At 44.6% G+C, this 22,752-nt stretch overlaps 21 non-coding genes and 2 pseudogenes across 21 annotated transcripts; all 23 read left to right on the plus strand.

The window, feature by feature from the left end:
- Positions 1–2,403: 2,403 nt before the first annotated feature.
- On the plus strand, positions 2,404–2,519 carry LOC134104495 (U5 spliceosomal RNA). The gene has a single exon (XR_009941905.1). It is a non-coding gene; the product is annotated as a U5 spliceosomal RNA (small nuclear RNA).
- A 534-nt stretch (positions 2,520–3,053) lies between these two features.
- On the plus strand, positions 3,054–3,244 carry LOC134104348 (U2 spliceosomal RNA). The gene has a single exon (XR_009941781.1). It is a non-coding gene; the product is annotated as a U2 spliceosomal RNA (small nuclear RNA).
- Positions 3,245–3,503: 259 nt separating this feature from the next.
- LOC134104213 (U1 spliceosomal RNA) lies at positions 3,504–3,667 on the plus strand. Its single transcript, XR_009941657.1, has one exon. It is a non-coding gene; the product is annotated as a U1 spliceosomal RNA (small nuclear RNA).
- A 1,073-nt stretch (positions 3,668–4,740) lies between these two features.
- On the plus strand, positions 4,741–4,856 carry LOC134104497 (U5 spliceosomal RNA). Its single transcript, XR_009941907.1, has one exon. It is a non-coding gene; the product is annotated as a U5 spliceosomal RNA (small nuclear RNA).
- A 534-nt stretch (positions 4,857–5,390) lies between these two features.
- On the plus strand, positions 5,391–5,581 carry LOC134104349 (U2 spliceosomal RNA). Its single transcript, XR_009941782.1, has one exon. It is a non-coding gene; the product is annotated as a U2 spliceosomal RNA (small nuclear RNA).
- A 259-nt stretch (positions 5,582–5,840) lies between these two features.
- LOC134104214 (U1 spliceosomal RNA) lies at positions 5,841–6,004 on the plus strand. The gene has a single exon (XR_009941658.1). It is a non-coding gene; the product is annotated as a U1 spliceosomal RNA (small nuclear RNA).
- Positions 6,005–7,077: 1,073 nt separating this feature from the next.
- On the plus strand, positions 7,078–7,193 carry LOC134104498 (U5 spliceosomal RNA). The gene has a single exon (XR_009941908.1). It is a non-coding gene; the product is annotated as a U5 spliceosomal RNA (small nuclear RNA).
- A 534-nt stretch (positions 7,194–7,727) lies between these two features.
- LOC134104384 (U2 spliceosomal RNA) lies at positions 7,728–7,892 on the plus strand (annotated as a pseudogene).
- Positions 7,893–11,273: 3,381 nt separating this feature from the next.
- Positions 11,274–11,448, plus strand: LOC134104379 (U2 spliceosomal RNA; annotated as a pseudogene).
- Positions 11,449–11,707: 259 nt separating this feature from the next.
- On the plus strand, positions 11,708–11,871 carry LOC134104215 (U1 spliceosomal RNA). The gene has a single exon (XR_009941659.1). It is a non-coding gene; the product is annotated as a U1 spliceosomal RNA (small nuclear RNA).
- Positions 11,872–12,931: 1,060 nt separating this feature from the next.
- On the plus strand, positions 12,932–13,047 carry LOC134104512 (U5 spliceosomal RNA). Its single transcript, XR_009941920.1, has one exon. It is a non-coding gene; the product is annotated as a U5 spliceosomal RNA (small nuclear RNA).
- Positions 13,048–13,625: 578 nt separating this feature from the next.
- On the plus strand, positions 13,626–13,816 carry LOC134104351 (U2 spliceosomal RNA). Its single transcript, XR_009941783.1, has one exon. It is a non-coding gene; the product is annotated as a U2 spliceosomal RNA (small nuclear RNA).
- Positions 13,817–14,075: 259 nt separating this feature from the next.
- LOC134104216 (U1 spliceosomal RNA) lies at positions 14,076–14,239 on the plus strand. Its single transcript, XR_009941660.1, has one exon. It is a non-coding gene; the product is annotated as a U1 spliceosomal RNA (small nuclear RNA).
- Positions 14,240–15,312: 1,073 nt separating this feature from the next.
- On the plus strand, positions 15,313–15,428 carry LOC119206970 (U5 spliceosomal RNA). Its single transcript, XR_005118257.1, has one exon. It is a non-coding gene; the product is annotated as a U5 spliceosomal RNA (small nuclear RNA).
- Positions 15,429–15,962: 534 nt separating this feature from the next.
- Positions 15,963–16,153, plus strand: LOC134104352 (U2 spliceosomal RNA). The gene has a single exon (XR_009941784.1). It is a non-coding gene; the product is annotated as a U2 spliceosomal RNA (small nuclear RNA).
- Positions 16,154–16,412: 259 nt separating this feature from the next.
- Positions 16,413–16,576, plus strand: LOC134104217 (U1 spliceosomal RNA). The gene has a single exon (XR_009941661.1). It is a non-coding gene; the product is annotated as a U1 spliceosomal RNA (small nuclear RNA).
- Positions 16,577–17,649: 1,073 nt separating this feature from the next.
- On the plus strand, positions 17,650–17,765 carry LOC134104500 (U5 spliceosomal RNA). The gene has a single exon (XR_009941909.1). It is a non-coding gene; the product is annotated as a U5 spliceosomal RNA (small nuclear RNA).
- A 490-nt stretch (positions 17,766–18,255) lies between these two features.
- Positions 18,256–18,446, plus strand: LOC134104354 (U2 spliceosomal RNA). The gene has a single exon (XR_009941786.1). It is a non-coding gene; the product is annotated as a U2 spliceosomal RNA (small nuclear RNA).
- A 259-nt stretch (positions 18,447–18,705) lies between these two features.
- Positions 18,706–18,869, plus strand: LOC119204731 (U1 spliceosomal RNA). The gene has a single exon (XR_005117176.2). It is a non-coding gene; the product is annotated as a U1 spliceosomal RNA (small nuclear RNA).
- A 1,062-nt stretch (positions 18,870–19,931) lies between these two features.
- On the plus strand, positions 19,932–20,047 carry LOC134104513 (U5 spliceosomal RNA). Its single transcript, XR_009941921.1, has one exon. It is a non-coding gene; the product is annotated as a U5 spliceosomal RNA (small nuclear RNA).
- A 578-nt stretch (positions 20,048–20,625) lies between these two features.
- Positions 20,626–20,816, plus strand: LOC134104355 (U2 spliceosomal RNA). Its single transcript, XR_009941787.1, has one exon. It is a non-coding gene; the product is annotated as a U2 spliceosomal RNA (small nuclear RNA).
- A 259-nt stretch (positions 20,817–21,075) lies between these two features.
- Positions 21,076–21,239, plus strand: LOC134104234 (U1 spliceosomal RNA). Its single transcript, XR_009941676.1, has one exon. It is a non-coding gene; the product is annotated as a U1 spliceosomal RNA (small nuclear RNA).
- A 1,048-nt stretch (positions 21,240–22,287) lies between these two features.
- LOC134104501 (U5 spliceosomal RNA) lies at positions 22,288–22,403 on the plus strand. The gene has a single exon (XR_009941910.1). It is a non-coding gene; the product is annotated as a U5 spliceosomal RNA (small nuclear RNA).
- Positions 22,404–22,752: the final 349 nt, after the last annotated feature.

Consider the following 22,752-nt stretch of genomic DNA (forward strand, 5'->3'; position numbering starts at 1 on the left):
GCCCACGTCGTTTGCCACAAGCCAGTGAAATGGTGCATTTTCATACTGGCCAAATGGAATAACCAGCTTTCCCAGAAACAGCTGACGTGATGGTGCAGACATTCCTTCTGCTCGAAGCAGCCGCTCTACGTAGGCCAGGGAAGAGGCCTGATCCAGCAGCTGGCTTGGAGGTTTGGGGAAGACCATCCTCTTCTCCCTGTAGTCACGGGCCTCTTTGGTAGGTACCACCACAGCCTGTTGCCGATGCCAAGGGGCATCTGGGTTCACGACGCGGATTACTGGGGTCGCCATCTCCTAATGAGCAATCCCACAACAACGACAAAAATATTACTATTGTTTAAAATATTGTAATAATATATGAACAATGTAAGAATGAATGTCAGAGAACAACAGGCTATTGATTTCATTTTAACACGCAGGGGAGAAGAAAATAAAGTGTCAGGTCAGGATGACAACTGCTGTAACCCTGTAATAACTTAGATTAAGGATATCTTGAGTTATTATAAAGGGAACTGGTATATCATAACATTATAAATCTTGGGCCTGAGACTAGCTGATTCCTCTGATAATTAATCAATCTTTAAGATTGTATTCCCTTTGATTAATCTGTTACCAAAGGATGACATGGAAATTGAGAAATCATATTCAGTGGTGGGTAATGGAACCATTATGAACTATGATTTCAGGTTCGCTGAGAGATATGAGCCGTCAAGTAACTTAGTTAGCTGGACATGACCGTCAAGAGCTTGGCCTTGAACGTTATTTGTGGGATAACACCAAATAAAATGCACAGTGATGTTTATTATGGAGTATCGCAAGTAAAACCAGAACTTTTTACTGAGAGGTTGAACATGAACTAGCTGCCAAGTTACTTTACCTGCCGCACGACGTCTTGGCCAGCTCGCTCGCTCGCTAGCAAACATTAACTCTCCTCCAAACGACGATAGGGCAGTATAAATAATTATTGCTAAGAATAATTATCAATGATAGCCTGTTTCGCTGTTTCCGCTAGACTTGATAATTATCCTTGATAATTGTCAAGAATAAATTATTTTCAGCTCCGGCGGACTCGTACGATACCGTTTGGGTAGAGGTCTCTCATTGGTCGTCCACAGTCGGCTCCTTAGAGGTCTCTCATTGGTCGTCCACAGTCGGCTCCTGTGATGTGATTGGAAGTCCACAGTCATGTCGACCAATCATAACCCGTAACTGTCTACAGTCACTGTAGACTTTGCACTACTGTGGACTCGACCTCTGCGAATTCCTCAAATGTGGGAATCTCGACTGCATAATTTGTGGTAGTGGGGGACTGCGTCCGCGCTCTCCCCTGATATTAGTGTCAAAGAAAAACCAGTGCTTTCCACTTGGACACATCTCTTTCAACTACTGTTGGTCCCCAAGATTGAGCCTCTTTGCCAACAATGGACCAGTATACTCACCACTGGAGTGTTAAACCACTGAGTGATTGTCTGAATTAACAGTAAACCAACAACATTTCAGGAGGGCCTTACAATTTTTGATTGAAAAAAAATCAATGACTTTTGAGGTTTGTTTTTGGGTGATTCCATTTTCGGACAGAGGTGCCTGAAAGTGAAATCACTGTCTGAATTCAAAGTGAATTCAACAAGAGTTCATCAGGAGCTTGCACGTGTGTGCTCGTGTGCATGCTCTACCCATGGTGGCCCTGAGCTTGTGTGTGAAGTTTGCAGAGTGCGGCTGTCAGTCCAAGACAGGTCTCCAAGAATTTGTGAAACCGACCACTACAAACCGGGAAATGAGTTTGGATTTTGCCTGCAACTCTGTCTTGGTTGGTGCTGGGCTGCTGAAATTTGGACCAGCTCCTCCCGGGGCCCTCAGGGGGGCCACTGTAGATTTTGGGCCCAATAGGAGGTTCCCCTGGGGAAGCTCCCATTGACTCCCATTCAGTCCGAGTGTGTGTGTGTGTGCGTGCACGTGTGTACTTGCGTGCATGCTCTTCCCGTGGTGGCCCTGAGCCTGTGTGTGAAGTTTTCAGAGTGCAGGGCAGTGTTTTTGTGGTAGTTGGGGACTGCGTCCGCACTCTCCACTGATATTAGTGTCAAAGAAAAACCAGTGCTTTTCACTTGCACACATCTCTTTGAACTACTGTTGGTCCCCAAGATTGAGCTTCTTTGCCAACAATGGACCTGTTTACTCACCACTGGAGTGTTAAATCACTGAATGATTGTCTGAATTCACAGTAAACCAACAACATTTCAGGAGGGCCTTACAATTTTTGATTGAAAAGAAATCATAGATTTTTTGAGGAAAGGGGGCTGGGAAATGGGTTAGGCTTTGGACACCCGCAGCTCAACCACTCCCTACCGCAAGAGGGATTACTTGTTCCACAGGGATATAGGGCTGCCTTTCACCTGATTGTGCTACTGACTTTGGTTTCTCTTCAATACGCATAAGTCTTTCGCCTTTTACTAAAGACTTCCGTGGAGAGGAACAACAATGAGTTGACCTTATTTTTTGCCAGGCTCTGCTATTTGGCTAAGCCTCATGTACTTGTAAGAAAAAGAAATTAGTAGGATGGAAGAGCCTGTCATTTGAGTAAACTTATTCCTGGAGTCTCTGGTTGAGCTTTGGATCAAGTCTCAAATTACTGTCTGAATTTAGAGTGAAATCAAGATTTAGGCCGGAGCTTACACTTTTGATTGCAAAAAAACGAATGATTTTTGAGGGCTGTTTGGGGTTAGTTCCATTTTAAGACAGAGGTGCCTAAAAGTGAAATCACTCTCTGAATTAGAAGTGAATTCAACAAGAGTTAATCAAGAGCTTACACTTTTGATTGGAAGGAATCAACAAGAGTTCATCAAGAGCTTACACTTTTGATTGGAAGGAATCAACAAGAGTTCATCAAGAGCTTACACTTTTGATTGGAAGGAAATCAAAGATTTTTAAGAATACAGGCTGCGTGGGGAGTGGGATGTTAAGTAACAGGCGACTGCCACGCCCATTTGTATGAGCCGCACCCCGACATTTGAGAGATGCGCTAGTCCGTTGGGTCTGGAGGCAAACATTCATGTGTCATCGCTTCTCGGCCTTTTGGCTAAGATCAAGTGTAGTATCTGTTCTTATCAGTTTAATATCTGATATGTCCTCTATATGAGGACTACATATTAAGCCGATTTTTAGCTCTGGGAGATGAAAAAGGGGCTTGCTCTGCTCACTCCAAGCATTGACCCGGTATTGCAGCACTTCCGGGAACGGTGCAACCTTTATCTTGTGAAAAAAATAACTGGTGACCCAATTCATTGGTGTAGTCTAGGTAGTTGGTTTGCCTCTGTGTACAAGTCTCAACTGGCTGAGACTTTTGGCAAGCAACTGATATGTTTACTCATCAATTGTGCCTTTATTTTGCATTTCACACTGATCACTGATTTTAAATTCACTGATCTGTGAGGACGGTGCCATCTGGGAACCGTCACCCCAAGTGCTCTGTTTGGGAATACCACTCCTGTCTCTGTCACTACCAACTTATACTTACCTGGCAGGGGAGATACCATGATCACAAAGGTGGTTCACCCAGGGCGAGGCTCAGCCATTGCACTCCGGCTGTGTTGACCACTGCGAATTCCTCAAATGTGGGAATCTCGACTGCATAATTTGTGGTAGTGGGGGACTGCGTCCGCGCTCTCCCCTGATATTAGTGTCAAAGAAAAACCAGTGCTTTCCACTTGGACACATCTCTTTCAACTACTGTTGGTCCCCAAGATTGAGCCTCTTTGCCAACAATGGACCAGTATACTCACCACTGGAGTGTTAAACCACTGAGTGATTGTCTGAATTAACAGTAAACCAACAACATTTCAGGAGGGCCTTACAATTTTTGATTGAAAAAAAATCAATGACTTTTGAGGTTTGTTTTTGGGTGATTCCATTTTCGGACAGAGGTGCCTGAAAGTGAAATCACTGTCTGAATTCAAAGTGAATTCAACAAGAGTTCATCAGGAGCTTGCACGTGTGTGCTCGTGTGCATGCTCTACCCATGGTGGCCCTGAGCTTGTGTGTGAAGTTTGCAGAGTGCGGCTGTCAGTCCAAGACAGGTCTCCAAGAATTTGTGAAACCGACCACTACAAACCGGGAAATGAGTTTGGATTTTGCCTGCAACTCTGTCTTGGTTGGTGCTGGGCTGCTGAAATTTGGACCAGCTCCTCCCGGGGCCCTCAGGGGGGCCACTGTAGATTTTGGGCCCAATAGGAGGTTCCCCTGGGGAAGCTCCCATTGACTCCCATTCAGTCCGAGTGTGTGTGTGTGTGCGTGCACGTGTGTACTTGCGTGCATGCTCTTCCCGTGGTGGCCCTGAGCCTGTGTGTGAAGTTTTCAGAGTGCAGGGCAGTGTTTTTGTGGTAGTTGGGGACTGCGTCCGCACTCTCCACTGATATTAGTGTCAAAGAAAAACCAGTGCTTTTCACTTGCACACATCTCTTTGAACTACTGTTGGTCCCCAAGATTGAGCTTCTTTGCCAACAATGGACCTGTTTACTCACCACTGGAGTGTTAAATCACTGAATGATTGTCTGAATTCACAGTAAACCAACAACATTTCAGGAGGGCCTTACAATTTTTGATTGAAAAGAAATCATAGATTTTTTGAGGAAAGGGGGCTGGGAAATGGGTTAGGCTTTGGACACCCGCAGCTCAACCACTCCCTACCGCAAGAGGGATTACTTGTTCCACAGGGATATAGGGCTGCCTTTCACCTGATTGTGCTACTGACTTTGGTTTCTCTTCAATACGCATAAGTCTTTCGCCTTTTACTAAAGACTTCCGTGGAGAGGAACAACAATGAGTTGACCTTATTTTTTGCCAGGCTCTGCTATTTGGCTAAGCCTCATGTACTTGTAAGAAAAAGAAATTAGTAGGATGGAAGAGCCTGTCATTTGAGTAAACTTATTCCTGGAGTCTCTGGTTGAGCTTTGGATCAAGTCTCAAATTACTGTCTGAATTTAGAGTGAAATCAAGATTTAGGCCGGAGCTTACACTTTTGATTGCAAAAAAACGAATGATTTTTGAGGGCTGTTTGGGGTTAGTTCCATTTTAAGACAGAGGTGCCTAAAAGTGAAATCACTCTCTGAATTAGAAGTGAATTCAACAAGAGTTAATCAAGAGCTTACACTTTTGATTGGAAGGAATCAACAAGAGTTCATCAAGAGCTTACACTTTTGATTGGAAGGAATCAACAAGAGTTCATCAAGAGCTTACACTTTTGATTGGAAGGAAATCAAAGATTTTTAAGAATACAGGCTGCGTGGGGAGTGGGATGTTAAGTAACAGGCGACTGCCACGCCCATTTGTATGAGCCGCACCCCGACATTTGAGAGATGCGCTAGTCCGTTGGGTCTGGAGGCAAACATTCATGTGTCATCGCTTCTCGGCCTTTTGGCTAAGATCAAGTGTAGTATCTGTTCTTATCAGTTTAATATCTGATATGTCCTCTATATGAGGACTACATATTAAGCCGATTTTTAGCTCTGGGAGATGAAAAAGGGGCTTGCTCTGCTCACTCCAAGCATTGACCCGGTATTGCAGCACTTCCGGGAACGGTGCAACCTTTATCTTGTGAAAAAAATAACTGGTGACCCAATTCATTGGTGTAGTCTAGGTAGTTGGTTTGCCTCTGTGTACAAGTCTCAACTGGCTGAGACTTTTGGCAAGCAACTGATATGTTTACTCATCAATTGTGCCTTTATTTTGCATTTCACACTGATCACTGATTTTAAATTCACTGATCTGTGAGGACGGTGCCATCTGGGAACCGTCACCCCAAGTGCTCTGTTTGGGAATACCACTCCTGTCTCTGTCACTACCAACTTATACTTACCTGGCAGGGGAGATACCATGATCACAAAGGTGGTTCACCCAGGGCGAGGCTCAGCCATTGCACTCCGGCTGTGTTGACCACTGCGAATTCCTCAAATGTGGGAATCTCGACTGCATAATTTGTGGTAGTGGGGGACTGCGTCCGCGCTCTCCCCTGATATTAGTGTCAAAGAAAAACCAGTGCTTTCCACTTGGACACATCTCTTTCAACTACTGTTGGTCCCCAAGATTGAGCCTCTTTGCCAACAATGGACCAGTATACTCACCACTGGAGTGTTAAACCACTGAGTGATTGTCTGAATTAACAGTAAACCAACAACATTTCAGGAGGGCCTTACAATTTTTGATTGAAAAAAAATCAATGACTTTTGAGGTTTGTTTTTGGGTGATTCCATTTTCGGACAGAGGTGCCTGAAAGTGAAATCACTGTCTGAATTCAAAGTGAATTCAACAAGAGTTCATCAGGAGCTTGCACGTGTGTGCTCGTGTGCATGCTCTACCCATGGTGGCCCTGAGCTTGTGTGTGAAGTTTGCAGAGTGCGGCTGTCAGTCCAAGACAGGTCTCCAAGAATTTGTGAAACCGACCACTACAAACCGGGAAATGAGTTTGGATTTTGCCTGCAACTCTGTCTTGGTTGGTGCTGGGCTGCTGAAATTTGGACCAGCTCCTCCCGGGGCCCTCAGGGGGGCCACTGTAGATTTTGGGCCCAATAGGAGGTTCCCCTGGGGAAGCTCCCATTGACTCCCATTCAGTCCGAGTGTGTGTGTGTGTGCGTGCACGTGTGTACTTGCGTGCATGCTCTTCCCGTGGTGGCCCTGAGCCTGTGTGTGAAGTTTTCAGAGTGCAGGGCAGTGTTTTTGTGGTAGTTGGGGACTGCGTCCGCACTCTCCACTGATATTAGTGTCAAAGAAAAACCAGTGCTTTTCACTTGCACACATCTCTTTGAACTACTGTTGGTCCCCAAGATTGAGCTTCTTTGCCAACAATGGACCTGTTTACTCACCACTGGAGTGTTAAATCACTGAATGATTGTCTGAATTCACAGTAAACCAACAACATTTCAGGAGGGCCTTACAATTTTTGATTGAAAAGAAATCATAGATTTTTTGAGGAAAGGGGGCTGGGAAATGGGTTAGGCTTTGGACACCCGCAGCTCAACCACTCCCTACCGCAAGAGGGATTACTTGTTCCACAGGGATATAGGGCTGCCTTTCACCTGATTGTGCTACTGACTTTGGTTTCTCTTCAATACGCATAAGTCTTTCGCCTTTTACTAAAGACTTCCGTGGAGAGGAACAACAATGAGTTGACCTTATTTTTTGCCAGGCTCTGCTATTTGGCTAAGCCTCATGTACTTGTAAGAAAAAGAAATTAGTAGGATGGAAGAGCCTGTCATTTGAGTAAACTTATTCCTGGAGTCTCTGGTTGAGCTTTGGATCAAGTCTCAAATTACTGTCTGAATTTAGAGTGAAATCAAGATTTAGGCCGGAGCTTACACTTTTGATTGCAAAAAAACGAATGATTTTTGAGGGCTGTTTGGGGTTAGTTCCATTTTAAGACAGAGGTGCCTAAAAGTGAAATCACTCTCTGAATTAGAAGTGAATTCAACAAGAGTTAATCAAGAGCTTACACTTTTGATTGGAAGGAATCAACAAGAGTTCATCAAGAGCTTACACTTTTGATTGGAAGGAATCAACAAGAGTTCATCAAGAGCTTACACTTTTGATTGGAAGGAAATCAAAGATTTTTAAGAATACAGGCTGCGTGGGGAGTGGGATGTTAAGTAACAGGCGACTGCCACGCCCATTTGTATGAGCCGCACCCCGACATTTGAGAGATGCGCTAGTCCGTTGGGTCTGGAGGCAAACATTCATGTGTCATCGCTTCTCGGCCTTTTGGCTAAGATCAAGTGTAGTATCTGTTCTTATCTTATCTTTTATGGGAAAGGATGTCAAGCTCTTAAACATTTATGGTTTTAATGACAAAAATGACAGATATGACCTCTTAGAAGAACTGCAGTACCACATGCTAGGTAAGACACCTTTAGTCGTAGGAGGAGATTTTAACTGTATTCTTAGCAGAAATGACAGAAAAGGAGCAGGGGAAGATTTCAAAGTAGACAAAACATCAGTTCTACTTCAAAATATTTGCAAGGATTTTAAATTGCTGGACTGTTTCAAAACCATGCATCCCAGAGAGGAGGGTTTCACCTGGTTCAGTGATGATGGCGCCAGAGCCTCTCGAATAGACCACATTTTAACACGGGATTGTCCACCAACTGATGCTAATTTGTCACCTGTGTTCTTTTCAGACCACGCAATGCTTTCGTGCACCCTCTCACTATCCTCTGGCGTGACAGCAGGAACGGGTCTGTGGAAACTCAACTGCTCCCTACTAAAAAATAAGGAGTTAGTTAGCCAGTTTAGGGAGCAGTACCAAGAGTGGCAGACCCTCCAAGACATGTACAATACACGTGCACACTGGTGGGAAATGATAAAAAAAAGGACAAAGACTTTCTTTAGACAGGCAGGTAAGAAAAAGAAAGATAAGGACAATAGACGCATGTTGGGACTACAGAAGAGACTACAGCGCTATTTTACAATAAACAAACAAGGGATAGATTTTAAGGAAGAAATAAAAGAAATCAAAGCAGATATGTTGTTGTTAGCAGAAACGAAAAGCAAAGGTGTTATTCTAAGAAGTAAAGAAAGGGAGATTGAGGAAGGGGAAAAATGCACAAGGTATTTCTTTAAGAAAATTGTAAACAAAGGAGGGGGCATGCTAAGACTGAAAAAAGACAACGGAGACACAGCTGAAACAACTGCAGAAATACTTTCTGTAATAGAAAACTTTTATTCAGAGCTCTACAAAGAAAAATCTGTTAAGAGCGAAGCCATAGAGGATGTTTTAAAATGCATTGAAAAAACGGTGGAAGACAGCAGGCTTTTAACCCACAATTTTACCATACCAGAGTTAAGCAACTGCATGAAAAGTTTTAAAACAGGGAAGTCTCCAGGAGAGGATGGCCTCCCCTGGGAATTCTACTCAACCTTTTGGGACATTCTAAACCCTGACTTGCTCACTGTCTTCATGGAACTTGAAAAATTTGATCAACTACCTGAAAGCTTTAGAGTAGGAATAGTGACCCTCCTGCATAAAGGTAAGGAAAAAACAGACCTGAAGAACTGGAGACCGATCACCCTTTTAAACTGTGACTGTAAACTTTTTAGCAAAATATTGGCATCACGGATGTCTGGAGTCTTAGGGGAGATGATTCACCCAGATCAAGCCTGTGCCGTACCTGGGAGGAAGATCACAGATAGCCTCATACTGATCCGAGACACCATCTGTTATGCGAGAGACAGAAACATTCGGCTAGTAGTCCTAAATTTAGACTTTGAAAAAGCCTTTGATCGGGTCTCGCACCAGTACCTCTTTCAAGTGCTGCAAAAAGTGGGCTTCCCGGAGAGGATGATAAGATGGGTGGGATTGCTGTACCGGGGCATTACAAGCAAATTTGTTGCTAACGGACACCTGACAAAAGCAGTTAACATAAACTGCGTTGTTCGCCAAGGTTGTCCGTTATCTGCCCTCCTCTATGTTATAGGTATCGAACCTTTGGCAAGAGCCTTGAGAAAAGACAAACAAATCAATGGGGTAATAGTGCCAGGGAGTGGAGGACTCGAAACCAAATGCATCTTATATATGGACGACATAAACATCATATGCACTGATCTTTCATCTGTCTACAGGACACTGGACCTCACTGACTGGTATGGACGGGCCTCTGGGTCAAAGCTCAACAGAAGCAAGACCCAAGCTCAATTTTATGGACCATGGAAGGCCACAGAAACCACAGAACTCCCCCTGACTGTGACCCAGACTGATCAAAGAATACTTGGGATCAAATTCAATGCAGAAGGGCGGGGGGAAACCAATTGGCCAGACGTGATAAGAAAAGTTAGGCAGAGACTAGGTTACTGGACACTGAGAGGACTGACCTTAGAAGGAAAGGTTCTAATTATCAAAGCTGTGATCTTACCTTTGTTTCTACTCATCTGTTCTGTTTTCTTACCACCAAAAAAAGTGCTTTCAGAGTTGGAAAGAGCCATCTTTTATTTCCTGTGGGGGTCCAAGTGGGAACGACTGAGAAGAAGTGAAATGAAAAAGACAAAGAAAAAAGGAGGAAAAGGAGTGCCGGACCTGCTTTTGTTCTTAGGAAGCAGATACACTGCACTGCATCTCACCGCTGCAACAGCACCATCAAGAAACCCAAAGACTGCAGCAATAACCCAGTTCTGGATGGGGTCCTATCTCAGAACTTTAAAACTTATACCCAAGGATTTGAGAAAACCAGTTTCCTTTAACCTGCCACCGGCCTATGCTTTTATCCAGACCTTTTTACAAAATTTTAAACTCGAACAGGAGGACTTAAAGGCACTAACTAATCACCGCTGTCTAATTTCTGTTGTGCAGGAACGAGATCCAGTTACCCCAGTACGTGGGCTAGCATTTGGAAAGCCATCAACAGTTTGGCACAATGTAAACAACCCTGCTCTTCCAAACAGACTCCGGGACCTGTCATGGATGGTGGCTCACGAGATCCTCCCAGTCAGGTCCGTCATGTACTCCCGCGGGATGTCTGCACACTCGACCTGCCCCAGACCAGGCTGTGGCGCACCAGAGTCTGTGAGGCACCTGCTGTGGGAGTGCAGTGCTGCCGTAGACCAGTGGGCAATGGCCGGCTCCTTGAATTTCCCGTACTTGCCAGCAAAGGAGGTCCTGACAGCGCAGCTAGTGTTGTATGGGGTGAGCGAAAAAGCAAAAATCCCAGCAAGTGACTTTGCCAAACAGTGGGTCACCCTAGTCGCAATTACAGATGCCATATGGACCTCCAGAAACATGCTGGTAAGAAGGCACATGCAGATCCCCCCCATGGCTGTGACCCGAATGGCCGCAGCAACGGTCCAAATGGCCGCAGGCGGAAGGCCAAGGGCACAGCCAAAAAGAAGAATCGCCTCTGTGCCCATTCGGACGAAGGAGCCGGAGCCACACATGCAGAGGTCAAAGCAGCGGCGGCCTGACTCTCCGGGAGAGGCAGGTGGGAAGGAGCATTGGGTGGGGCTCTCCTGAGTACCAACTACAGAGTACCCAGGAAAATCCGTTTTGAAGAGAGAGAAGAAAAAAGAAAAAAAAAAAAAGAAAAAAAAAACGAGACCCCTCTCGCAAATCCTGCACAACAAGAGATGATAGATTACTTTTAAAGTCATGTGTCAATTCTGTAAAATCTGGTTGGTTTTTAAATTTGAATGTATGTTGTAAATGCAAAGATCCCTTTCTAAAAAACATCCTTGTATACTGTTTTCGACCTTTTTACCTAAAAAGTACTTTGATTGACTGATGTTGGACAAGAAAAAGTACCAATAAAACTTTTCGAAAGAAAAAAATCTGTTCTTATCAGTTTAATATCTGATATGTCCTCTATATGAGGACTACATATTAAGCCGATTTTTAGCTCTGGGAGATGAAAAAGGGGCTTGCTCTGCTCACTCCAAGCATTGACCCGGTATTGCAGCACTTCCGGGAACGGTGCAACCTTTATCTTGTGAAAAAAATAACTGGTGACCCAATTCATTGGTGTAGTCTAGGTAGTTGGTTTGCCTCTGTGTACAAGTCTCAACTGGCTGAGACTTTTGGCAAGCAACTGATATGTTTACTCATCAATTGTGCCTTTATTTTGCATTTCACACTGATCACTGATTTTAAATTCACTGATCTGTGAGGACGGTGCCATCTGGGAACCGTCACCCCAAGTGCTCTGTTTGGGAATACCACTCCTGTCTCTGTCACTACCAACTTATACTTACCTGGCAGGGGAGATACCATGATCACAAAGGTGGTTCACCCAGGGCGAGGCTCAGCCATTGCACTCCGGCTGTGTTGACCACTGCGAATTCCTCAAATGTGGGAATCTCGACTGCATAATTTGTGGTAGTGGGGGACTGCGTCCGCGCTCTCCCCTGATATTAGTGTCAAAGAAAAACCAGTGCTTTCCACTTGGACACATCTCTTTCAACTACTGTTGGTCCCCAAGATTGAGCCTCTTTGCCAACAATGGACCAGTATACTCACCACTGGAGTGTTAAACCACTGAGTGATTGTCTGAATTAACAGTAAACCAACAACATTTCAGGAGGGCCTTACAATTTTTGATTGAAAAAAAATCAATGACTTTTGAGGTTTGTTTTTGGGTGATTCCATTTTCGGACAGAGGTGCCTGAAAGTGAAATCACTGTCTGAATTCAAAGTGAATTCAACAAGGGTTCATCAGGAGCTTGCACGTGTGTGCTCGTGTGCATGCTCTACCCATGGTGGCCCTTAGCTTGTGTGTGAAGTTTGCAGAGTGCGGCTGTCAGTCCAATAATTTGTGAAACCGACCACTACAAACCGGGAAATGAGTTTGGATTTTGCCTGCAACTCTGTCTTGGTTGGTGCTGGGCTTCTGAAATTTGGACCAGCTCCTCCTGGGGCCCTCAGGGGGGCCACTGTAGATTTTGGGCCCAATAGGAGGTTCCCCTGGGGAAGCTCCCATTGACTCCCATTCAGTCCGAGTGTGTGTGTGTGTGCGTGCACGTGTGTACTTGCGTGCATGCTCTTCCCGTGGTGGCCCTGAGCCTGTGTGTGAAGTTTTCAGAGTGCAGGGCAGTGTTTTTGTGGTAGTTGGGGACTGCGTCCGCACTCTCCACTGATATTAGTGTCAAAGAAAAACCAGTGCTTTTCACTTGCACACATCTCTTTGAACTACTGTTGGTCCCCAAGATTGAGCTTCTTTGCCAACAAGGGACCTGTTTACTCACCACTGGAGTGTTAAATTACTGAATGATTGTCTGAATTCACAGTAAACCAACAAACTTTCAGGAGGGCCTTACAATTTTTGATTGAAAAGAAATCATAGATTTTTTGAGGAAAGGGGGCTGGGAAATGGGTTAGGCTTTGGACACCCGCAGCTCAACCACTCCCTACCGCAAGAGGGATTACTTGTTCCACAGGGATATAGGGCTGCCTTTCACCTGATTGTGCTACTGACTTTGGTTTCTCTTCAATATGCATAAGTCTTTCGCCTTTTACTAAAGACTTCCGTGGAGAGGAACATCAATGAGTTGACCTTATTTTTTGCCAGGCTCTGCTATTTGGCTAAGCCTCATGTACTTGTAAGAAAAAGAAATTAGTAGGATGGAAGAGCCTGTCATTTGAGTAAACTTATTCCTGGAGTCTCTGGTTGAGCTTTGGATCAAGTCTCAAATTACTGTCTGAATTTAGAGTGAAATCAAGATTTAGGCAGGAGCTTACACTTTTTATTGCAAAAAAACGAATGATTTTTGAGGGCTGTTTGGGGTTAGTTCCATTTTTAGACAGAGGTGCCTAAAAGTGAAATCACTCTCTGAATTATAAGTGAATTCAACAAGAGTTAATCAAGAGCTTACACTTTTGATTGGAAGGAATCAACAAGAGTTCATCAAGAGCTTACACTTTTGATTGGAAGGAATCAACAAGAGTTCATCAAGAGCTTACACTTTTGATTGGAAGGAATCAACAAGAGTTCATCAAGAGCTTACACTTTTGATTGGAAGGAAATCAAAGATTTTTAAGAATACAGGCTGCGTGGGGAGTGGGATGTTAAGTAACAGGCGACTGCCACGCCCATTTGTATGAGCCGCACCCCGACATTTGAGAGATGCGCTAGTCCGTTGGGTCTGGAGGCAAACATTCATGTGTCATCGCTTCTCGGCCTTTTGGCTAAGATCAAGTGTAGTATCTGTTCTTATCAGTTTAATATCTGATATGTCCTCTATATGAGGACTACATATTAAGCCGATTTTTAGCTCTGGGAGATGAAAAAGGGGCTTGCTCTGCTCACTCCAAGCATTGACCCGGTATTGCAGCACTTCCGGGAACGGTGCAACCTTTATCTTGTGAAAAAAATAACTGGTGACCCAATTCATTGGTGTAGTCTAGGTAGTTGGTTTGCCTCTGTGTACAAGTCTCAACTGGCTGAGACTTTTGGCAAGCAACTGATATGTTTACTCATCAATTGTGCCTTTATTTTGCATTTCACACTGATCACTGATTTTAAATTCACTGATCTGTGAGGACGGTGCCATCTGGGAACCGTCACCCCAAGTGCTCTGTTTGGGAATACCACTCCTGTCTCTGTCACTACCAACTTATACTTACCTGGCAGGGGAGATACCATGATCACAAAGGTGGTTCACCCAGGGCGAGGCTCAGCCATTGCACTCCGGCTGTGTTGACCACTGCGAATTCCTCAAATGTGGGAATCTCGACTGCATAATTTGTGGTAGTGGGGGACTGCGTCCGCGCTCTCCCCTGATATTAGTGTCAAAGAAAAACCAGTGCTTTCCACTTGGACACATCTCTTTCAACTACTGTTGGTCCCCAAGATTGAGCCTCTTTGCCAACAATGGACCAGTATACTCACCACTGGAGTGTTAAACCACTGAGTGATTGTCTGAATTAACAGTAAACCAACAACATTTCAGGAGGGCCTTACAATTTTTGATTGAAAAAAAATCAATGACTTTTGAGGTTTGTTTTTGGGTGATTCCATTTTCGGACAGAGGTGCCTGAAAGTGAAATCACTGTCTGAATTCAAAGTGAATTCAACAAGAGTTCATCAGGAGCTTGCACGTGTGTGCTCGTGTGCATGCTCTACCCATGGTGGCCCTGAGCTTGTGTGTGAAGTTTGCAGAGTGCGGCTGTCAGTCCAAGACAGGTCTCCAAGAATTTGTGAAACCGACCACTACAAACCGGGAAATGAGTTTGGATTTTGCCTGCAACTCTGTCTTGGTTGGTGCTGGGCTGCTGAAATTTGGACCAGCTCCTCCCGGGGCCCTCAGGGGGGCCACTGTAGATTTTGGGCCCAATAGGAGGTTCCCCTGGGGAAGCTCCCATTGACTCCCATTCAGTCCGAGTGTGTGTGTGTGTGCGTGCACGTGTGTACTTGCGTGCATGCTCTTCCCGTGGTGGCCCTGAGCCTGTGTGTGAAGTTTTCAGAGTGCAGGGCAGTGTTTTTGTGGTAGTTGGGGACTGCGTCCGCACTCTCCACTGATATTAGTGTCAAAGAAAAACCAGTGCTTTTCACTTGCACACATCTCTTTGAACTACTGTTGGTCCCCAAGATTGAGCTTCTTTGCCAACAATGGACCTGTTTACTCACCACTGGAGTGTTAAATCACTGAATGATTGTCTGAATTCACAGTAAACCAACAACATTTCAGGAGGGCCTTACAATTTTTGATTGAAAAGAAATCATAGATTTTTTGAGGAAAGGGGGCTGGGAAATGGGTTAGGCTTTGGACACCCGCAGCTCAACCACTCCCTACCGCAAGAGGGATTACTTGTTCCACAGGGATATAGGGCTGCCTTTCACCTGATTGTGCTACTGACTTTGGTTTCTCTTCAATACGCATAAGTCTTTCGCCTTTTACTAAAGACTTCCGTGGAGAGGAACAACAATGAGTTGACCTTATTTTTTGCCAGGCTCTGCTATTTGGCTAAGCCTCATGTACTTGTAAGAAAAAGAAATTAGTAGGATGGAAGAGCCTGTCATTTGAGTAAACTTATTCCTGGAGTCTCTGGTTGAGCTTTGGATCAAGTCTCAAATTACTGTCTGAATTTAGAGTGAAATCAAGATTTAGGCCGGAGCTTACACTTTTGATTGCAAAAAAACGAATGATTTTTGAGGGCTGTTTGGGGTTAGTTCCATTTTAAGACAGAGGTGCCTAAAAGTGAAATCACTCTCTGAATTAGAAGTGAATTCAACAAGAGTTAATCAAGAGCTTACACTTTTGATTGGAAGGAATCAACAAGAGTTCATCAAGAGCTTACACTTTTGATTGGAAGGAATCAACAAGAGTTCATCAAGAGCTTACACTTTTGATTGGAAGGAAATCAAAGATTTTTAAGAATACAGGCTGCGTGGGGAGTGGGATGTTAAGTAACAGGCGACTGCCACGCCCATTTGTATGAGCCGCACCCCGACATTTGAGAGATGCGCTAGTCCGTTGGGTCTGGAGGCAAACATTCATGTGTCATCGCTTCTCGGCCTTTTGGCTAAGATCAAGTGTAGTATCTGTTCTTATCAGTTTAATATCTGATATGTCCTCTATATGAGGACTACATATTAAGCCGATTTTTAGCTCTGGGAGATGAAAAAGGGGCTTGCTCTGCTCACTCCAAGCATTGACCCGGTATTGCAGCACTTCCGGGAACGGTGCAACCTTTATCTTGTGAAAAAAATAACTGGTGACCCAATTCATTGGTGTAGTCTAGGTAGTTGGTTTGCCTCTGTGTACAAGTCTCAACTGGCTGAGACTTTTGGCAAGCAACTGATATGTTTACTCATCAATTGTGCCTTTATTTTGCATTTCACACTGATCACTGATTTTAAATTCACTGATCTGTGAGGACGGTGCCATCTGGGAACCGTCACCCCAAGTGCTCTGTTTGGGAATACCACTCCTGTCTCTGTCACTACCAACTTATACTTACCTGGCAGGGGAGATACCATGATCACAAAGGTGGTTCACCCAGGGCGAGGCTCAGCCATTGCACTCCGGCTGTGTTGACCACTGCGAATTCCTCAAATGTGGGAATCTCGACTGCATAATTTGTGGTAGTGGGGGACTGCGTCCGCGCTCTCCCCTGATATTAGTGTCAAAGAAAAACCAGTGCTTTCCACTTGGACACATCTCTTTCAACTACTGTTGGTCCCCAAGATTGAGCCTCTTTGCCAACAATGGACCAGTATACTCACCACTGGAGTGTTAAACCACTGAGTGATTGTCTGAATTAACAGTAAACCAACAACATTTCAGGAGGGCCTTACAATTTTTGATTGAAAAAAAATCAATGACTTTTGAGGTTTGTTTTTGGGTGATTCCATTTTCGGACAGAGGTGCCTGAAAGTGAAATCACTGTCTGAATTCAAAGTGAATTCAACAAGAGTTCATCAGGAGCTTGCACGTGTGTGCTCGTGTGCATGCTCTACCCATGGTGGCCCTGAGCTTGTGTGTGAAGTTTGCAGAGTGCGGCTGTCAGTCCAAGACAGGTCTCCAAGAATTTGTGAAACCGACCACTACAAACCGGGAAATGAGTTTGGATTTTGCCTGCAACTCTGTCTTGGTTGGTGCTGGGCTGCTGAAATTTGGACCAGCTCCTCCCGGGGCCCTCAGGGGGGCCACTGTAGATTTTGGGCCCAATAGGAGGTTCCCCTGGGGAAGCTCCCATTGACTCCCATTCAGTCCGAGTGTGTGTGTGTGTGCGTGCACGTGTGTACTTGCGTGCATGCTCTTCCCGTGGTGGCCCTGAGCCTGTGTGTGAAGTTTTCAGAGTGCAGGGCAGTGTTTTTGTGGTAGTTGGGGACTGCGTCCGCACTCTCCACTGATATTAGTGTCAAAGAAAAACCAGTGCTTTTCACTTGCACACATCTCTTTGAACTACTGTTGGTCCCCAAGATTGAGCTTCTTTGCCAACAATGGACCTGTTTACTCACCACTGGAGTGTTAAATCACTGAATGATTGTCTGAATTCACAGTAAACCAACAACATTTCAGGAGGGCCTTACAATTTTTGATTGAAAAGAAATCATAGATTTTTTGAGGAAAGGGGGCTGGGAAATGGGTTAGGCTTTGGACACCCGCAGCTCAACCACTCCCTACCGCAAGAGGGATTACTTGTTCCACAGGGATATAGGGCTGCCTTTCACCTGATTGTGCTACTGACTTTGGTTTCTCTTCAATACGCATAAGTCTTTCGCCTTTTACTAAAGACTTCCGTGGAGAGGAACAACAATGAGTTGACCTTATTTTTTGCCAGGCTCTGCTATTTGGCTAAGCCTCATGTACTTGTAAGAAAAAGAAATTAGTAGGATGGAAGAGCCTGTCATTTGAGTAAACTTATTCCTGGAGTCTCTGGTTGAGCTTTGGATCAAGTCTCAAATTACTGTCTGAATTTAGAGTGAAATCAAGATTTAGGCCGGAGCTTACACTTTTGATTGCAAAAAAACGAATGATTTTTGAGGGCTGTTTGGGGTTAGTTCCATTTTAAGACAGAGGTGCCTAAAAGTGAAATCACTCTCTGAATTAGAAGTGAATTCAACAAGAGTTAATCAAGAGCTTACACTTTTGATTGGAAGGAATCAACAAGAGTTCATCAAGAGCTTACACTTTTGATTGGAAGGAAATCAAAGATTTTTAAGAATACAGGCTGCGTGGGGAGTGGGATGTTAAGTAACAGGCGACTGCCACGCCCATTTGTATGAGCCGCACCCCGACATTTGAGAGATGCGCTAGTCCGTTGGGTCTGGAGGCAAACATTCATGTGTCATCGCTTCTCGGCCTTTTGGCTAAGATCAAGTGTAGTATCTGTTCTTATCAGTTTAATATCTGATATGTCCTCTATATGAGGACTACATATTAAGCCGATTTTTAGCTCTGGGAGATGAAAAAGGGGCTTGCTCTGCTCACTCCAAGCATTGACCCGGTATTGCAGCACTTCCGGGAACGGTGCAACCTTTATCTTGTAAAAATAATAACTGGTGACCCAATTCATTGGTGTAGTCTAGGTAGTTGGTTTGCCTCTGTGTACAAGTCTCAACTGGCTGAGACTTTTGGCAAGCAACTGATATGTTTACTCATCAATTGTGCCTTTATTTTGCATTTCACACTGATCACTGATTTTAAATTCACTGATCTGTGAGGACGGTGCCATCTGGGAACCGTCACCCCAAGTGCTCTGTTTGGGAATACCACTCCTGTCTCTGTCACTACCAACTTATACTTACCTGGCAGGGGAGATACCATGATCACAAAGGTGGTTCACCCAGGGCGAGGCTCAGCCATTGCACTCCGGCTGTGTTGACCACTGCGAATTCCTCAAATGTGGGAATCTCGACTGCATAATTTGTGGTAGTGGGGGACTGCGTCCGCGCTCTCCCCTGATATTAGTGTCAAAGAAAAACCAGTGCTTTCCACTTGGACACATCTCTTTCAACTACTGTTGGTCCCCAAGATTGAGCCTCTTTGCCAACAATGGACCAGTATACTCACCACTGGAGTGTTAAACCACTGAGTGATTGTCTGAATTAACAGTAAACCAACAACATTTCAGGAGGGCCTTACAATTTTTGATTGAAAAAAAATCAATGACTTTTGAGGTTTGTTTTTGGGTGATTCCATTTTCGGACAGAGGTGCCTGAAAGTGAAATCACTGTCTGAATTCAAAGTGAATTCAACAAGGGTTCATCAGGAGCTTGCACGTGTGTGCTCGTGTGCATGCTCTACCCATGGTGGCCCTTAGCTTGTGTGTGAAGTTTGCAGAGTGCGGCTGTCAGTCCAATAATTTGTGAAACCGACCACTACAAACCGGGAAATGAGTTTGGATTTTGCCTGCAACTCTGTCTTGGTTGGTGCTGGGCTTCTGAAATTTGGACCAGCTCCTCCTGGGGCCCTCAGGGGGGCCACTGTAGATTTTGGGCCCAATAGGAGGTTCCCCTGGGGAAGCTCCCATTGACTCCCATTCAGTCCGAGTGTGTGTGTGTGTGTGCGTGCACGTGTGTACTTGCGTGCATGCTCTTCCCGTGGTGGCCCTGAGCCTGTGTGTGAAGTTTTCAGAGTGCAGGGCAGTGTTTTTGTGGTAGTTGGGGACTGCGTCCGCACTCTCCACTGATATTAGTGTCAAAGAAAAACCAGTGCTTTTCACTTGCACACATCTCTTTGAACTACTGTTGGTCCCCAAGATTGAGCTTCTTTGCCAACAAGGGACCTGTTTACTCACCACTGGAGTGTTAAATTACTGAATGATTGTCTGAATTCACAGTAAACCAACAAACTTTCAGGAGGGCCTTACAATTTTTGATTGAAAAGAAATCATAGATTTTTTGAGGAAAGGGGGCTGGGAAATGGGTTAGGCTTTGGACACCCGCAGCTCAACCACTCCCTACCGCAAGAGGGATTACTTGTTCCACAGGGATATAGGGCTGCCTTTCACCTGATTGTGCTACTGACTTTGGTTTCTCTTCAATATGCATAAGTCTTTCGCCTTTTACTAAAGACTTCCGTGGAGAGGAACATCAATGAGTTGACCTTATTTTTTGCCAGGCTCTGCTATTTGGCTAAGCCTCATGTACTTGTAAGAAAAAGAAATTAGTAGGATGGAAGAGCCTGTCATTTGAGTAAACTTATTCCTGGAGTCTCTGGTTGAGCTTTGGATCAAGTCTCAAATTACTGTCTGAATTTAGAGTGAAATCAAGATTTAGGCAGGAGCTTACACTTTTTATTGCAAAAAAACGAATGATTTTTGAGGGCTGTTTGGGGTTAGTTCCATTTTTAGACAGAGGTGCCTAAAAGTGAAATCACTCTCTGAATTATAAGTGAATTCAACAAGAGTTAATCAAGAGCTTACACTTTTGATTGGAAGGAATCAACAAGAGTTCATCAAGAGCTTACACTTTTGATTGGAAGGAATCAACAAGAGTTCATCAAGAGCTTACACTTTTGATTGGAAGGAATCAACAAGAGTTCATCAAGAGCTTACACTTTTGATTGGAAGGAAATCAAAGATTTTTAAGAATACAGGCTGCGTGGGGAGTGGGATGTTAAGTAACAGGCGACTGCCACGCCCATTTGTATGAGCCGCACCCCGACATTTGAGAGATGCGCTAGTCCGTTGGGTCTGGAGGCAAACATTCATGTGTCATCGCTTCTCGGCCTTTTGGCTAAGATCAAGTGTAGTATCTGTTCTTATCAGTTTAATATCTGATATGTCCTCTATATGAGGACTACATATTAAGCCGATTTTTAGCTCTGGGAGATGAAAAAGGGGCTTGCTCTGCTCACTCCAAGCATTGACCCGGTATTGCAGCACTTCCGGGAACGGTGCAACCTTTATCTTGTGAAAAAAATAACTGGTGACCCAATTCATTGGTGTAGTCTAGGTAGTTGGTTTGCCTCTGTGTACAAGTCTCAACTGGCTGAGACTTTTGGCAAGCAACTGATATGTTTACTCATCAATTGTGCCTTTATTTTGCATTTCACACTGATCACTGATTTTAAATTCACTGATCTGTGAGGACGGTGCCATCTGGGAACCGTCACCCCAAGTGCTCTGTTTGGGAATACCACTCCTGTCTCTGTCACTACCAACTTATACTTACCTGGCAGGGGAGATACCATGATCACAAAGGTGGTTCACCCAGGGCGAGGCTCAGCCATTGCACTCCGGCTGTGTTGACCACTGCGAATTCCTCAAATGTGGGAATCTCGACTGCATAATTTGTGGTAGTGGGGGACTGCGTCTGCGCTCTCCCCTGATATTAGTGTCAAAGAAAAACCAGTGCTTTCCACTTGGACACATCTCTTTCAACTACTGTTGGTCCCCAAGATTGAGCCTCTTTGCCAACAATGGACCAGTATACTCACCACTGGAGTGTTAAACCACTGAGTGATTGTCTGAATTAACAGTAAACCAACAACATTTCAGGAGGGCCTTACAATTTTTGATTGAAAAAAAATCAATGACTTTTGAGGTTTGTTTTTGGGTGATTCCATTTTCGGACAGAGGTGCCTGAAAGTGAAATCACTGTCTGAATTCAAAGTGAATTCAACAAGAGTTCATCAGGAGCTTGCACGTGTGTGCTCGTGTGCATGCTCTACCCATGGTGGCCCTGAGCTTGTGTGTGAAGTTTGCAGAGTGCGGCTGTCAGTCCAAGAATTTGTGAAACCGACCACTACAAACCGGGAAATGAGTTTGGATTTTGCCTGCAACTCTGTCTTGGTTGGTGCTGGGCTGCTGAAATTTGGACCAGCTCCTCCCGGGGCCCTCAGGGGGGCCACTGTAGATTTTGGGCCCAATAGGAGGTTCCCCTGGGGAAGCTCCCATTGACTCCCATTCAGTCCGAGTGTGTGTGTGTGCGTGCACGTGTGTACTTGCGTGCATGCTCTTCCCGTGGTGGCCCTGAGCCTGTGTGTGAAGTTTTCAGAGTGTTTTTGTGGTAGTTGGGGACTGCGTCCGCACTCTCCACTGATATTAGTGTCAAAGAAAAACCAGTGCTTTTAACTTGCACACATCTCTTTGAACTACTGTTGGTCCCCAAGATTGAGCTTCTTTGCCAACAATGGACCTGTTTACTCACCACTGGAGTGTTAAATCACTGAATGATTGTCTGAATTCACAGTAAACCAACAACATTTCAGGAGGGCCTTACAATTTTTGATTGAAAAGAAATCATAGATTTTTTGAGGAAAGGGGGCTGGGAAATGGGTTAGGCTTTGGACACCCGCAGCTCAACCACTCCCTACCGCAAGAGCGATTACTTGTTCCACAGGGATATAGGGCTGCCTTTCACCTGATTGTGCTACTGACTTTGGTTTCTCTTCAATACGCATAAGTCTTTCGCCTTTTACTAAAGACTTCCGTGGAGAGGAACAACAATGAGTTGACCTTATTTTTTGCCAGGCTCTGCTATTTGGCTAAGCCTCATGTACTTGTAAGAAAAATAAATTAGTAGGATGGAAGAGCCTGTCATTTGAGTAAACTTATTCCTGGAGTCTCTGGTTGAGCTTTGGATCAAGTCTCAAATTACTGTCTGAATTTAGAGTGAAATCAAGATTTAGGCAGGAGCTTACACTTTTGATTGCAAAAAAAACGAATGATTTTTGAGGGCTGTTTGGGGTTAGTTCCATTTTTAGACAGAGGTGCCTAAAAGTGAAATCACTCTCTGAATTATAAGTGAATTCAACAAGAGTTCATCAAGAGCTTACACTTTTGATTGGAAGGAATCAACAAGAGTTCATCAAGAGCTTACACTTTTGATTGGAAGGAAT

The sequence above is a fragment of the Pungitius pungitius genome, chromosome 14, assembly GCF_949316345.1.
Source record: "Pungitius pungitius chromosome 14, fPunPun2.1, whole genome shotgun sequence".
NCBI classification, from domain to species: Eukaryota; Metazoa; Chordata; class Actinopteri; order Perciformes; family Gasterosteidae; genus Pungitius; species Pungitius pungitius.